The sequence below is a fragment of the Lathyrus oleraceus genome, chromosome 7 (genome assembly GCF_024323335.1).
Source record: "Lathyrus oleraceus cultivar Zhongwan6 chromosome 7, CAAS_Psat_ZW6_1.0, whole genome shotgun sequence".
Classification (NCBI taxonomy): Eukaryota; Viridiplantae; Streptophyta; class Magnoliopsida; order Fabales; family Fabaceae; genus Lathyrus; species Lathyrus oleraceus.
Genome location: NC_066585.1, coordinates 324,799,776 through 324,814,091, shown reverse-complemented (window position 1 = coordinate 324,814,091; position 14,316 = coordinate 324,799,776).

Sequence of the window (14,316 nt, the reverse complement as noted above, 5' to 3'; positions counted from 1 at the left end):
TTGTGTGATCTGTCCTCCCTCAATGGGTTGTTCCCAAGAGAGTAGCCGACAGTTTTCCCCAGTAGAGTTGCTTATGCAGTTAGATTCTATTTGGATGATGTCATTCTCCCTCAGCGGGTTATCCCCCAGCGGAGTTATGTGAAGTTGCTTCTACAGCAGTTCGTGCTCGTGCAATGCACTTTTTGTTCTCAGTTGACACTGGGATCCCCTGCAGATATTTTGGGACTTCTCTTGTTCTCCTACAGATTCGCCTTGGTGGCTGTTTTGCCCGTTGTGACATTCTGTACCCTGATTGGGTTGTTTCCTGATACCTCTGATCCTCTGCTTCTCCAGCAGTACCCGTAGATCTTTGCTTTACAACATGTAGATCTCCGCAGATTGGCTCTCCAGTTGGTTTTTCCCCTGGAAGTATAATACCAGGCGTTTGACTCCTGGACCTGTTGTGTTAGAATTGTCTATTTTGTCAGCATTCATCAAACATAAATCACGCATATTCATGCATACTCATAAACATTCAGATATTCATGTTGCATTTCTCGCCATATATCTTTTGTTTGTTGTGTCTCCTGCAATGGGTGATATAGATCTCTTTTAGATCTTCCCTAAGCAGATGTCGGGTGTTATAAATCTCTCCATATAGAGTCAGCCCCATAAGCAGAAAATGTCTGTCTTTCCTTCTGCAGTTCCCCACTGAGATATATCCTCGTGGATGACGGTTTCTTCCTTTTCCTTCCAACATATATATTGGAATGGATGTTCCTATTTGAGTTACATCCTCATTAGGACATGTCTTGATTCAGTTTGTCTTTTCGGATTATTCCCGAATTGGCTATTCGTCAAGTGTCTGGTGCTTCCTAGTGGGTTGTTCCCCAGCGGAATTTTTCGGGCCTCTACCCTCATACCGGTAGTTATAAGTCCTATTTCTCCTGGCTTTCTTGGCAGAATTTGTGGTTATACACCTTTTATTCCCCAGCCAGAGTTGTTGGTTTTCTACCTAACAGTCGGTAGTTGTAAATCCTATTTTCCTGCTCTCCAGCAGTTTGTGGTTCGTTTTAAACTCTATTTTGGTTTCCCGTGCGGATTTGTGATTCGTTCTATCCCCACGCGGAGTTGTTGGTTTTCTACCTCGTATTCGGTAGATATAAACCCTAATTTTTGTGGTTATCTCCATCTAATTCTGGATGTTGATTTTTCCTTTGCTTGGATAAGTTGCTCAGATAAGCACTTGTATCCCCAGCAAATCTTTTGTGGATAATTGCCGTATGCTAGCAATTTTATCCCCGGCGGGTCCTTTCACTTTTGTCAGTGATTGTGTTCCCCGGATCATTGATTATCATCAATGCATGCCAGCGAGTCTTCTTTCATTTACCCCCTTTGTTGGTAATGTCTGTTGCTCCCTTTGATCGGTTATCATTATATACCTAGTTTGGTATCCCGATGCCTTTCTTTTCGGTTAATCATCCTTTATTAACCCAGTAACCGGTTGTGGATAATCTTCCATGCGAGTATATTATTCACGGTCTGCCGGTAATGAATAATATATCTCATGCACTCTTCTGTTGAAGCCTTTTGTGTTTTCTTTGTTGAGTAAGATTCGTTATTTCCCTTTGTGGAACCGAATATTTCTTTGTTGTTGGATAATTGCCGGATGCTTGCAATCTATCCCTTTGAGTTGTCTTTCGTTTACCCGGATGCTTGGTATCGATTGTCTCTCTTTTTGGTTAGTCACCTATTATATACTTCGGTATCTCTGGTGTCTTTTCCTTTCGAGTATATTATTCACGGTCTGCCGGTAATGAATAATATATCTCATGCACTCTTTGGTAGGAGTCCTTTGTTGACCTTCCCCAGTCGAGTAAGATTCGTATTCTTTGTAGAATCGAATATCCATCCTTGAACCAATTTGTGTTCTGGATGATGAGTGTTTTGGCATATATACCAATTCACGTTTTCGGTAGATCACCTATTATATGCTTCGGTGTCTCTGGTGTTTTCTACCATGCGAGTTTACTATCTACGTTCTGACGGTAATAGATAATATGTCTCATGAGAGTATTCTATCCACGTTCTGAAGGTAATGGTTATTATATCTCGTTCACTCTTGGGTACATCCTTTGTTGTTTTCCCCGCAGAGTAAGATTCGTATTCTTTGTAGAATCGAATATCCATCCTTGAACCAGTTTGTGTTCTGGATGATGAGTGTTTTGGCATATATACCAACTCACGTTTTCGGTAGATCACCTATTATATGCTTCGGTATCTCTGGTGTTTCTTACCATGCGAGTTTATTATCTACGTTCTGACGGTAATAGATAATATATCTCATGCGAGTTTCTTATCCACGGTCTGCCGGTAATGGATATTGTATCTCATGCACTCTTTGGGTTTGTGTCCCTAGTTGAGTAAGATTCGTTTTCCCGTTGTGGATTCGAATGTCCATCCTGTAAGTCGATTTGCTTTTTTAAGCCCTCCTTTCGGATGATGAGTGTTTTGGCATATATACCAATTCACGTTTCGGTCGGTCACCTATTATATACCTCGGTATCTCTGGTGTTCCTTCCTTTCTGCTCCCTATTATGACTTTGGTCCCTTGTGGAGTCAGATTTTCCTGAGTTTTTGTACCTTTTCCAGGTCTTTCTCAGATGTTTGGTTGATTGATATCTCTCACCCTTATACCGGTCTTAGATATTCATTCTTCCTGAGTTTTTTACCCTTATACCGGTAACACCTCATTTCATTGGTGCTTCCTCAGTGGAGTTTCCTTTTGCTTCTCCCCAGGAGTCAGCTTGTGTCTCTCCAATGGATTTATTTTCCTTTGGAATTCGTTTACCCAGTGTGAGTCCTTCACTCCCCAATGAGGTCTCCAGTCTGATTTTTGTTCTTCTAATCAGAGTCGTGTCTTGTTCGCGCTGTATCAGTTTTGTCTATCCCCAATAAGAGTCTTGTTAGAGTCTCTGTTCCTGGTGAGTGTATTACTCCGACGGATCGTCTTTTCTTCTGTGTGAACTATATTCCCCACAGAATTTGTGTTCTTTGCATGCATACATTTGCATCATGAGGTCTCTTAGGGACCAAAATTTGTCTCATTACTGTTATTTAAGCCCATTCTACCGCGTTGAGATGAAGATTTCTAAACTTCACTTCTCCGGCTAGAATGACCTTAAATAGGGGCATCTGTAAGACCCCAATTTTGGCCCTAAGATCCCTCATGGCCCATATCATATCATATCATGGCCTCAAGGATCATTGCATGCCCTAGCTTCCCTCCTAGTGGGTGGGTCACCTTGTGAGTGTGGTTCTTGATCACCAAGCATGTATTGCATTTGTATATCATTGCTTTTCATATGTTTACTAACCAAAAGTACAAAAATATTGTCATCTAACCATGTTACTTGCAGTTGAAGCAATCAACAGTCAAACAATCAAATCAGTCGTTGAGCAATGGATGGTGGCTATTCTTGAAGAATTTGGGCACCATGATCATTTATCAAGAGTTCATATGAGTTGTGACATCATTTGGAATCAAGATCTCAAGTGATTAGGGTTTGGAATTCATCAGAACATGGTTCAGTCAACCAAAACCCTAGCAAAGTCAATTGTTGGTCAACTGTGCATTTAATCAGTGATTTGATGGTGGGAATTGGTTTGAGAGGTCTCATTCATGTCCATATAAGCCTCATATATCATGTCAAACATCATCATTGAAGGATTTTGAAGTCAAACAAGAAATTTCCAAAAATAGAAAGTTGACTTGTAATTGGAATTTGCCAAAAATGGAAACTTCTTCTCCTCAAACTTACATCATTATACAAGCTTCAAATGAATTTTTGCCCAACATGAAAGTTGAAGATATTGTTCCCCAATTTCCAAAAAGTCCAAGAACACTCAATTCCCATTTATGGTTGGCAAGTTATGATCAAATCATTCTCAAAAAATTTTGAACTTCAAAAGGCCATATCTTCCAAACCATTTGGCCAAATTGGGTGGGGTTTTTTGCTACAAGTCCCGTTTGATGCCCTCTTTCCAAATTTGTCATCACAATTCATCAAAAGTTCACCAATCAAAATGACACTTTTTGAAGTAGCATGAATTAATTCAAGTGAGGTGGAAAAATGACTTTGCAAAATAACCATTTCCAACATTTTTTACCAATTGAGAATGATCAGAAAACACATTTTGGACATGTTTGAGGCCCATTTTGGCAGCTGTAACCACACACCTTGCCATTTGAGTGAAAATTGGTCAATTAGCAAAAACACACTTCATTAGCAATTTGGATTACCATTTCCATTAACCAGCTAATGCAAACCTTAAACATATACATTCATCATTTTCTCTCTGAAAACCCTTGCCACACTATTCACAAACAGACCAAATTGCATTTTTCTCTCAAGCTCTCATTTTGCACATTGGAACTTTCTTCCAAAAACCTTCGAAGAACTCGTCCATTGCTTGTTTGTTTCATCACCTACTAGCCATTTGGGACCTTTTACAAGCATCAAATCCCAGCTGTAAGCAAGGATCCAACTCTGCTACATCAAAGCTCTTCCATGGTCATTTTCGATTTGAGCTGTCTTGAACATTCCTGAGCCAAACTCCCTCCTCCATTCACCTTCTAGAAGCTTGTAGAACCACTGTTTCAGCCATTCACGATCAAACAACAACCGCAACACAACTGTTCTTCAACTTTGGTAAATTTTCGAATCTCTCTATTCACTAAACCATGCTATGCTTCTTATAGATCTCTTTTCCATGATTGCAATGAGCTTTGAACCAAGGAAAATGGTTGTGTATTTTGAAAGTTAGGTTGATTTGAAATTTGATGTTCAAGTATGTTTTTGCATGATGCTTCCCTATTAGCTCGATTTAATGAAATTGGATGTTATAATGTTGATGTATGTGGTCTGACGGTTCGAATGCCATGCTTGTTATTCAATTCTGTGACAAAAAAAATTTCACGATTTGGGATGATGATGAACAGTGAATAAGAACCCTAATTGCCATTTCCAGAATTCACGTTGGCTGCTGAGTTTTCTTGTTTTGCATGTACTTACTGTTCCATTGCCCATGAGCGAATGGCTGAGTGACACGCCTTGAGTCTGTGCGCAGCGTTTCATTAAAAGTTCCACATACTTACCAATATGCCACTCCGTGCCCAATTGTTCCATTAATCCATGTTATTCTTCAATATTTATTTCATTTTGATGCTAATCTTACAAAAATCATAGAGCATTCATTTTTCATCCAAAATTCATGGGACTTTTTGCAAATTGTTCATCTTGATTTCTAGTTTTTAATCATGATTTTTCCAGATTTTTGGCATGAATGGATTTTTAATTGTGCTAGGGTTTTGTTCATGTGTTCATTCTATGTACACTTTTCCAAATCAATTGTGAAATGATGATGCTTTATCCAATGCCTTTGAAATTTTTTGTGCTTAAACTAGACACATTCATGGTGAATTTGGTATAGAGTTCGTGAATTTATCATTGCTGGTTTGTGAGTTATGATTTTTTGAATTAGGGTGTGACAATTTGTGTCACACCATTGATGTCCAACTTCATGATTTTCATTACCATGCTTCTTGAACTCAAATTGGCTTGAATTTTTGCATGAATGTACTTAGGAATGTCTAGTTTACATGTGATTTTTTGTGGAATTATTGATGGCATTTCCTAATTGTTTGGGATTTTTCTCCCCTGTTTGGTCATATGTTGACTTTTTGTGACACATGTTCTCATATTGTTTGTGAAATTCTAATACATTATTGGAAAAACTTGAAATTTGACATATGGAAGCTTCTACCTCTACTCACTACTCAGGTTGACGAAGGTTGATGAGTACCTTGGCTCAGTTCTACGATCCGTTGCATCACTACTTCTTATTTCCGGACTTCCAGCTGTTGCCGACTTTGGAGGAGTATTCTCATCTCATTGGGATTCCGATTCTGGATCAAGTGCCGTTCAGTGCCTAGAGGATATTCCATCTGCTCGAGAGATTACTAGTCTATTGCACATAGATGAGGATCTGATTAGAGCTAATCTGACTACCAAGTCGGAATTCAGGGTTTTCCTTCCGAGTTCCTCATTGCCAAGCTACGTTCTATGGGAAGGCCATGAGTGAGGATGCCTTTGAGGCTCTATTTGTGCTGCTCATCTATGGATTAGTGCTATTTCCCAACTTCGACAAGTTCGTGGACATGAACGCCATTAGGATCTTCTCAGTTCTTAATCCCGTTCCGACTTTGTGGGCGATACATATGTCTCCTTGCACCTGAGGAATACGAAGAATGGAGGAGTCATTGTCTGCTGTCTACCCCTGTTGTACAAGTGGTTTATTTCGTACTTGCCGCAGACAGTTGCTTTCAAGGAGAACCAGGGATGTCTACGGTGGTCTCAGAGACTCATGTCTCTCACCAAAGATGATATCACCTGGTATGATCGCGTGTATGATACCGTCCAGATCATCGACTATTATGGTGAATTCCCTAATGTGCCTCTTCTTGGCACATGTGGTGGGATCAGCTACAATCCCATTCTCGTACGACGTCAGCTTGGGTTCCCCCTAAAGGATAAACCTAATAACATTCTGTTAGAAGGTGTATTCTTTCAGGAGGGTAAAGATCCCCAAGGCCTGAAAGCCAGATTTGTCCGTGCTTGGCGCAGTATTCGCAAGAAAAGTAGGAACGAGTGGGTCCAAAGAACTGCATTGCTTTGGAGCTATACACCTCTTGGGTCCGACAGACGGCTGCCGTCTACTTGATGCCGTACGACTATCCAAGACCTACACCGTTGGATGTGGCTGGGCCATCAACCCTCCCTACCCAACGTGTAGAGGAGTTGAGAGAAGAACCTTTCGCGTGCTTGGATCCGTGAAAGGGAGGAGTTGCTGCAGCAGCTCAAGGAGAAGGACGCTATGATTGAATTCCTCGAGCACCGAGTGATCGACGATCCGAACGACGCTTGGACTTCTCTGCTTCCTCAGTCTTCCAAATTCTGGAAGAGGAAGTACGATCGACTTGCAAAGGAGAAAGCAGACATGGAGGCGGCCTATGAGAGAGAGATCAAGAAGTTGTGCACTTCTCGTCTTCCAGCATCCCGAGCTTCTTGGATCCATAGGATGTCATTTACCTTTTCTCTTTGTAATAATTAAAAATGCTGTATTTCTTTGTCTTGATGTATTGAATGAAATGTTTTTCCAGAAAAAATTAAAATGCTTTAATCCTTCAAATATTGCAAATAATACCCTAAGGGTTCCTTGAACAAAGCATTTGCACAAGCATTTCATGCATCATCTTTGCATAAACAGGTACTCCTTTTCTGGTCTTCTTGTCTTAACCTCTGTTCTTCATTTATTTGAAGACAAGCTGACTCACCGGTATTATACGCGGGTCAATTCTGCAAGAGTCATGGAGCAGTTAGAACAAGAGAACCGAGAATTGAAGGAAGAGGTCGCCAGACTGGGGCTTTGATGGAGCAACTCCTTGCTGCTCAAATCAACCTACTCCGCCGCCTGCAACTCCTGCTCAAAGGACGATCATATCAGAGGTAGCCACTTCAACAGTGCCAGTCATCACTCATGCGCCCAATGCTATGCCACCCGGTTTTCCTTGGGGAATGCCGCAAGGTTTTATGCCTGATCTGCCAGCGCCAACCTTTGCTCACATGCCGGCGCATCTAGCCCGGTCCCTGTCGCCGCTCCTCCTGTCGTGCATACCATGCCCAGGGTAGACGACACATCTACCACTCCGAGCCATCTGAGGGCACGGATGTTCATGAAAAGATGGACGCTATGAACGACCAATTCCATGAGCTGAGAAAGGAATTGAGGACCCTTCGAGGTAAAGACCTATTCGGAAAGTCTGCTGCCGAGCTCTGCTTAGTTCCCGATGTGAAGATACCGATCAAATTCAAGGTCCCGGACTTTGAAAAGTACAAGGGGAACACCTGTCCACTTGCTCACCTGGTCATGTACGCTAGGAAGATGTCAACTCAGACTGATAATGATCAACTTCTGATTCATTATTTCCAAGATAGTCTATCCGTGCCGCGCTCAGATGGTACATGAGCTTGGACAGTGCCAACATCAGATCCTTCAACGACCTTGGCGTAGCTTTCGTCAAGCAATATAAGTACAACGTCGATATGGCGCCTGACCGAGATCAACTCAGGTCCATGTCGCAGAAGAACAAAGAATCGTTCAAGGAGTACGCCCAGAGATGGCGAGAGCTGGCAGCTCAGATCACTCCACCACTAGAAGAGAAGGAAATGACCAAGATCTTTCTGAAGACTCTTGGCTCATTTTATTATGAGCGGATGGTAGCAAGCGCTCCCTCTGATTTCACCGAGATGGTGAACTTGGGGATGCGTCTCGAAGAAGGTGTCCGTGAAGGACGGTTGGCAAAGGATGATAGCTCCTCCTCTAAACGATATGGGGCGTTTAAGAGGAAGGAAGGGAAGCACACGCTGTGCAGTCTCAGCCTAAGCATAGAAGACCCTCTGTTCAGAGGAAGCCTGCACGTCGTGCCGGTCATCAGCACGAGGTGGCTCATATAGCACCTGTTTTTAAGATAATGCTCAACAATATCAACATCAACAATATCAGCATCAGCACAATATCAACAGCCGCACTACCAACAACAACAACAACGTCCACAGCAACAGGATTACCAGCCTCGTGGAAGTACAACCAATCAAGCTAACGTGAATTATGATAGGAAGAGAATCAGCTTCGATCCAATTCCTATGACATATGCAGAGCTTTATCCTTCCTTGTTGAAAAGGAAATTGGTTTCTCCCAGGGATCCTCCTGTCATTCCTGTAAATCCACAATGGTGGTATAAACCAGACCAGCATTGTGTCTACCATTCCGGTGCTCCGGGCCATAATGTAGAAAATTGCTACCCACTCAAGACTAAGGTTCAAGACCTTATGAGATCTGGGATTCTGAGCTTTGAAGATTCAGGCCCGAATGTCACCAAGAACCCATTGCCTGCGCATGGGAAGTCTGTTAATATGATTCAGGAATGCCTTGGGAAGTACAAGGTTAGATATGTAAGCCACATCAGGCAGTCGTTGGTTGAATTACATAGGATGCTGTGTCAGTACAGCTACTTGGAGCATAACCACGACAAGCGTCGCGTCTGCTCGGTTAATCGCTTGGGTTGCGACCAGGTCCGCAGAGAGCTTCAGAAGATGTTGAATGAAGGTACCATTGGGATTCTGCAGAATCGCAATGTTGATGAAGTCGAACCTGAAGTGAATGTGATTTCACCAGTGTTCAAGCTTCCAGAACCGGTTGTTATTCTTTACAATAGCAACAAGCCTAAGGCTTCCCCTTCTCTGGTCATTAAACCTATCGGCCCTGTGCCGTATTCATCTGATAAAGCTGTGCCGTTCAGATACAACCCTGTTGCTGTACAAGATGGGGTCGAAGTGCCTTTACCTTCCACTTCCGTAACCACTATCGCTGATGTCAGTGGATTGACCCGAAGTGGTCGTGTATTTTCTACGCCTCCAAAGGCTATTGCTTCTGATACTGTTGAGCGTCCTGTGGGGACAACTGTGAAAGTTCAGAATCCGGAACTTGATGTTGCCAAACCATCCTCCTCCGTACAAAAGACTCCTGTTTCTTCAGTTGGCCCAAGTGGCATTGTTGATGAAGAATCTGATGAGATGCTGAGGCTCATCAGGAAGAGTGAGTACAACATTGTAGATCAGCTTCTACACACGCCCTCCAAGATTTCCATTCTTTCTCTATTGCTGAATTCAGAACCCCATAGGGAGTCTCTGTAGAAAGTCTTGGATCTGGCGTATGTTGATCACGACGTCACCCTCGAGCAGTTTGATAGCATCGTTGCAAACATCACCGCTTGCAACACTTTGAGCTTTTGTGACGGTGATCTCCCTGAGGAGGGAAGAGACCACAACATGGCTTTACATATCTCCATGAATTGCAAATTTGATGCAATGTCCAATGTGCTGGTGGACACTGGATCATCCCTTAATGTATTGCCAAAATCCACACTCTCTCGATTGTCATATCAAGGTCCTCCTATGAGGCAGAGTGGGGTTGTTGTGAAAGCATTTGATGGGTCGCGCAAGACCGTAATTGGGGAAGTTGATCTCCCAATCAAGATAGGACCAAGTGGTTTCCAGGTTACTTTCCAAGTAATGGATATCCACCCATCTTATAGTTGTCTCTTAGGCAGACCATGGAATCACGAGGCTGGCGCCGTGACATCCACCCTACACCAGAAGCTGAAATTTGTGAAAAACTAAAAACTGGTTGTGGTAGGGGGAGGGGGAAAAAGGCTCTCCTGGTTAGCCATCTGTCTTCTTTCTCGTACATTGACGCTGAGGATGAAGTTGGAACTCCATTCCAAGCTTTATCTATTGATGAACCAATCGAGAAGAAGTCTCCTTCATTCGCTTCCTACCGTGATGCTAAGCTGGCCATTGAATGTGGTGCAGTTGCTGGTTTAGGGAAGGTGATTGAACTTAAAGACAACAAATCTCGGGCTGGCATTGGCTACTGTTCTGGGGAATTCAATGAGCAAGGTCTGTTCACAAGTGGAGGATTCATCCATGCCGATCAACCTGAAGAAGAGGAAGCTGCTGCTATCTTGGAAGAGGATGCAGAGGACCTGAACAATTTTGTTATTCCTGGTGGTGTCTGCCTCAATTGGGTCGCTGTAGATGTTCCTACAGTCATCCATAGATCAGAGTAATTGTTCACCTTGTTTAAACCCTTCTCCCATGCCAAAAGGAGAAGTGATGACATTGTTGGCAAAGCATATATACAATGATGTTTTCATTCAATTTTTGCATTGTTAAACATTTGTTTTTCCTTTGTTTTCACTTTTTGCTTTTCGTCATGAAATCAGTGATCACAAAAAACCCATAAAAACAAAAAAATAAAAGCGATCTTTTTTTCATCTGCATAATGATTTGCTTGTGTAAATTCTAAAGTTTTTTCCTTAACCAAAATCATTATGCAGGTTGATCCTAAAACCCATTGAACATAATGATCCAACGCCATCTCCCAATTTTGAATTCCCTGTATTTGAGGCAGAAGAAGATGACGTTGAGGGGATTCCTGATGAGATTACCCGTCTCCTCGAGCACGAAGAGAAGATCATTCAGCCGCATCTTGAAGACTTGGAAACAGTCAACTTGGGGTCTGAGGATTGTGTTCGCCTGGTGAAGATTGGGGCACTTCTTGAAGGGTCTGTCAAGGAAGATTTGATCAGTTTGCTACGAGAATATTCAGATATCTTTGCTTGGTCCTATGAAGACATGCCGGGTTTAGATACAGATATTGTGCAACATTTCCTGCCTTTGAAGCCTGAGTGCGTGTCTGTGAAGCAGAAGCTCAGAAGAACTCATCCAGATATGGCAGTGAAGATCAAAGAGGAAGTTCAGAAGCAAATTGATGCGGGGTTTTTGGTGACTTCTACATATCCTCAGTGGGTGGCCAATATTGTGCATGTTCCTAAGAAGGACGGAAAAGTCCGCATGTGCGTTGATTACAGAGATTTGAATAAAGCTAGTCCAAAAGATGATTTTCCTCTACCACACATTAACATGTTGGTAGATAATACAGCTAAATTCAAAGTCTTTTCCTTTATGGACGGATTTTCCGGATATAATCAAATCAAGATGGCACCAGAGGATATGGAAAAGACAACATTCATCACACCTTGGGGAACATTCTGTTATCGAGTGATGCCCTTCGGTTTGAAGAACGCCGGAGCCACGTATCAACAAGCTATGACTACCTTGTTCCATGACATGATGCACAAGGAGATAGAAGTCTATGTTGATGATATGATTGCTAAGTCCCGAACAGAAGTTGAACATGTTGAGCATTTGTTGAAGCTTTTTCAGCGTCTGAGGAAGTTCAAACTTCGCCTGAATCCGAACAAATGTACTTTTGGAATGCGTTCCGGCAAGTTGTTGGGTTTTGTGGTAAGCGAAAGAGGTATTGAGGTTGATCCTACAAAGGTCAAAGCAATACAAGAGATGCCCGCACCCAAAACTGAGAAGCAAGTCCGAGGTTTTCTTGGCCGCTTGAACTACATTTCCAGATTTATATCCCACATGACTGCCACATATGCGCCGATATTCAAGCTCCTCCAGAAAGATCAGTCTCATGATTGGACCGAGGACTGCCAGAAAGCTTTCGACAGTATCAAAGAGTATCTGTCTGAACCTCCGATCTTTTCTCCGCCTGTGGAAGGAAGACCTCTGATTATGTACTTAACAGTTCTTGAAGACTCGATGGGTTGTGTACTCGGTCAACAAGATAAATCAGGGAAGAAGGAATTTGCTATCTACTACCTCAGTAAGAAGTTTACTGATTGTGAGTCTCGGTACTCCATGCTTGAGAAGACGTGCTGTGCTTTGGCTTGGGCTGCTAAGCGTTTGCGCCAGTACATGATAAATCATACAACTTGGTTGATATCCAAAATGGATCCAATTAAGTATATCTTCGAGAAGCCTGCTTTAACTGGGAGGATTGCCCGTTGGCAGATGCTGTTGTCTGAGTATGATATTGAGTATCGAGCTCAGAAAGCTATCAAAGGTAGTATCTTGGCTGACCATTTAGCGCACCAGCCGATTGAAGATCATCAGTCTGTTCAGTATGACTTCCCTGACGAGGAATTATGTATCTGAAGATGAAAGATTGCGATGAGCCTACACTTGATGAAGGTCCAGAACCTGGTTCCAGATGGACGATGGTGTTTGATGGCGCTGTTAATCAGTATGGAAATGGAATTGGGGCAGTGATCATTACTCCCCAAGGTTCACACATTCCTATTACAGCAAGGCTAACTTTCAAATGCACGAATAATATGGCAGAGTATGAAGCCTGTATTATGGGACTTGAAGAATGCATTGATTTGAGAATCAAATATCTTGATGTCTATGGTGATTCAGCTTTAGTTGTCAATCAGATCAAGGGTGAATGGGAGACGAATCAGCCAGGTCTCATTCCATACAGAGATTACGCAAGGCGGATTTCAACGTTCTTCACAGAAGTTGAATTTTATCATATTCCTCGAGAGGATAATCGGATGGCAGACGCTCTTGCTACGCTTGCTTCCATGATTGTGGTCAGATGGTGGAATGAAGTCCCCAACATTACTGTGATGCGCTTGGACAGACCAGCTCACACATTTGCAATCGAAGAAGTGAAAGATGACAAGCCTTGGTATTTTGATATCAAGAATTTCCTCCAGAACCAGGTCTACCCGCCTGGGGCATCTGTGAAAGATAGGAAAACTTTGAGAAGGTTGTCAGGCAGTTTCTACCTCAGTGGTGAAGTGTTATATAAGAGAAATTTCGATATGGTTTTGCTCAGATGCGTGGATAGACACGAAGCAAACCTATTGATGACTGAGGTCCATGAGGGTTCATTTGATACTCATTCCAATGGACATGCCATGGCTAAGAAAATGTTGAGAGCAGGCTACTATTGGCTGACAATGGAGTCTGACTGTTGCAAGTATGTGAAGAAATGTCACAAGTGTCAAATTTATGCGGATAAGATTCATATTCCTCCGACACTCCTGAATGTGATTTCATCACCATGGCCTTTCTCTATGTGGGGAATCGACATGATTGGCATGATTGAGCCGAAAGTGTCTAATGGACATCGGTTTATTCTCGTAGCAATTGATTACTTCACCAAATGGGTTGAAGCCGCTTCGTACGCGAATGTAACCAGGCAGGTGGTCGTGAAGTTTATCAAGAGCCAGCTGATTTGCCGTTATGGTGTGCCAGAGAGGATCATTACTGATAATGGATCTAATCTGAACAACAAGATGATGGATGAAATGTGCGCTGAATTCAAGATTGCACACCATAATTCCTCTCCCTACAGACCTAAGATGAATGGGGCTATTGAAGCTGCTAATAAGAATATCAAGAGGATTATCCAGAAGATGACTGTCACGTACAAAGATTGGCATGAGATACTGCCATTTGCTTTGCATGGATATCGTACATCTGTACGCACTTCAACAGGGGCAACCCCTTTCTCTCTTGTTTATGGCATGGAAGCCGTTCTCCCAGTAGAGGTGGAGATCCCATCAATAAGAGTCTTGATGGAAGCCAAGTTGACTGATGCTGAATGGATTCAGAGTCGTTATGACCAGTTGAATTTGATTGAAGAGAAGCGATTAACTGCCATGTGTCATGGTCAGTTATATCAGTAGAGAATGAAGAAAGCATTCGATAAGAAGGTCAAGCCTCGTGTGTTCAGAGAAGGCGACCTCGTGCTCAAGAAAGTCTTGTCTTTCGCGCCCGATTC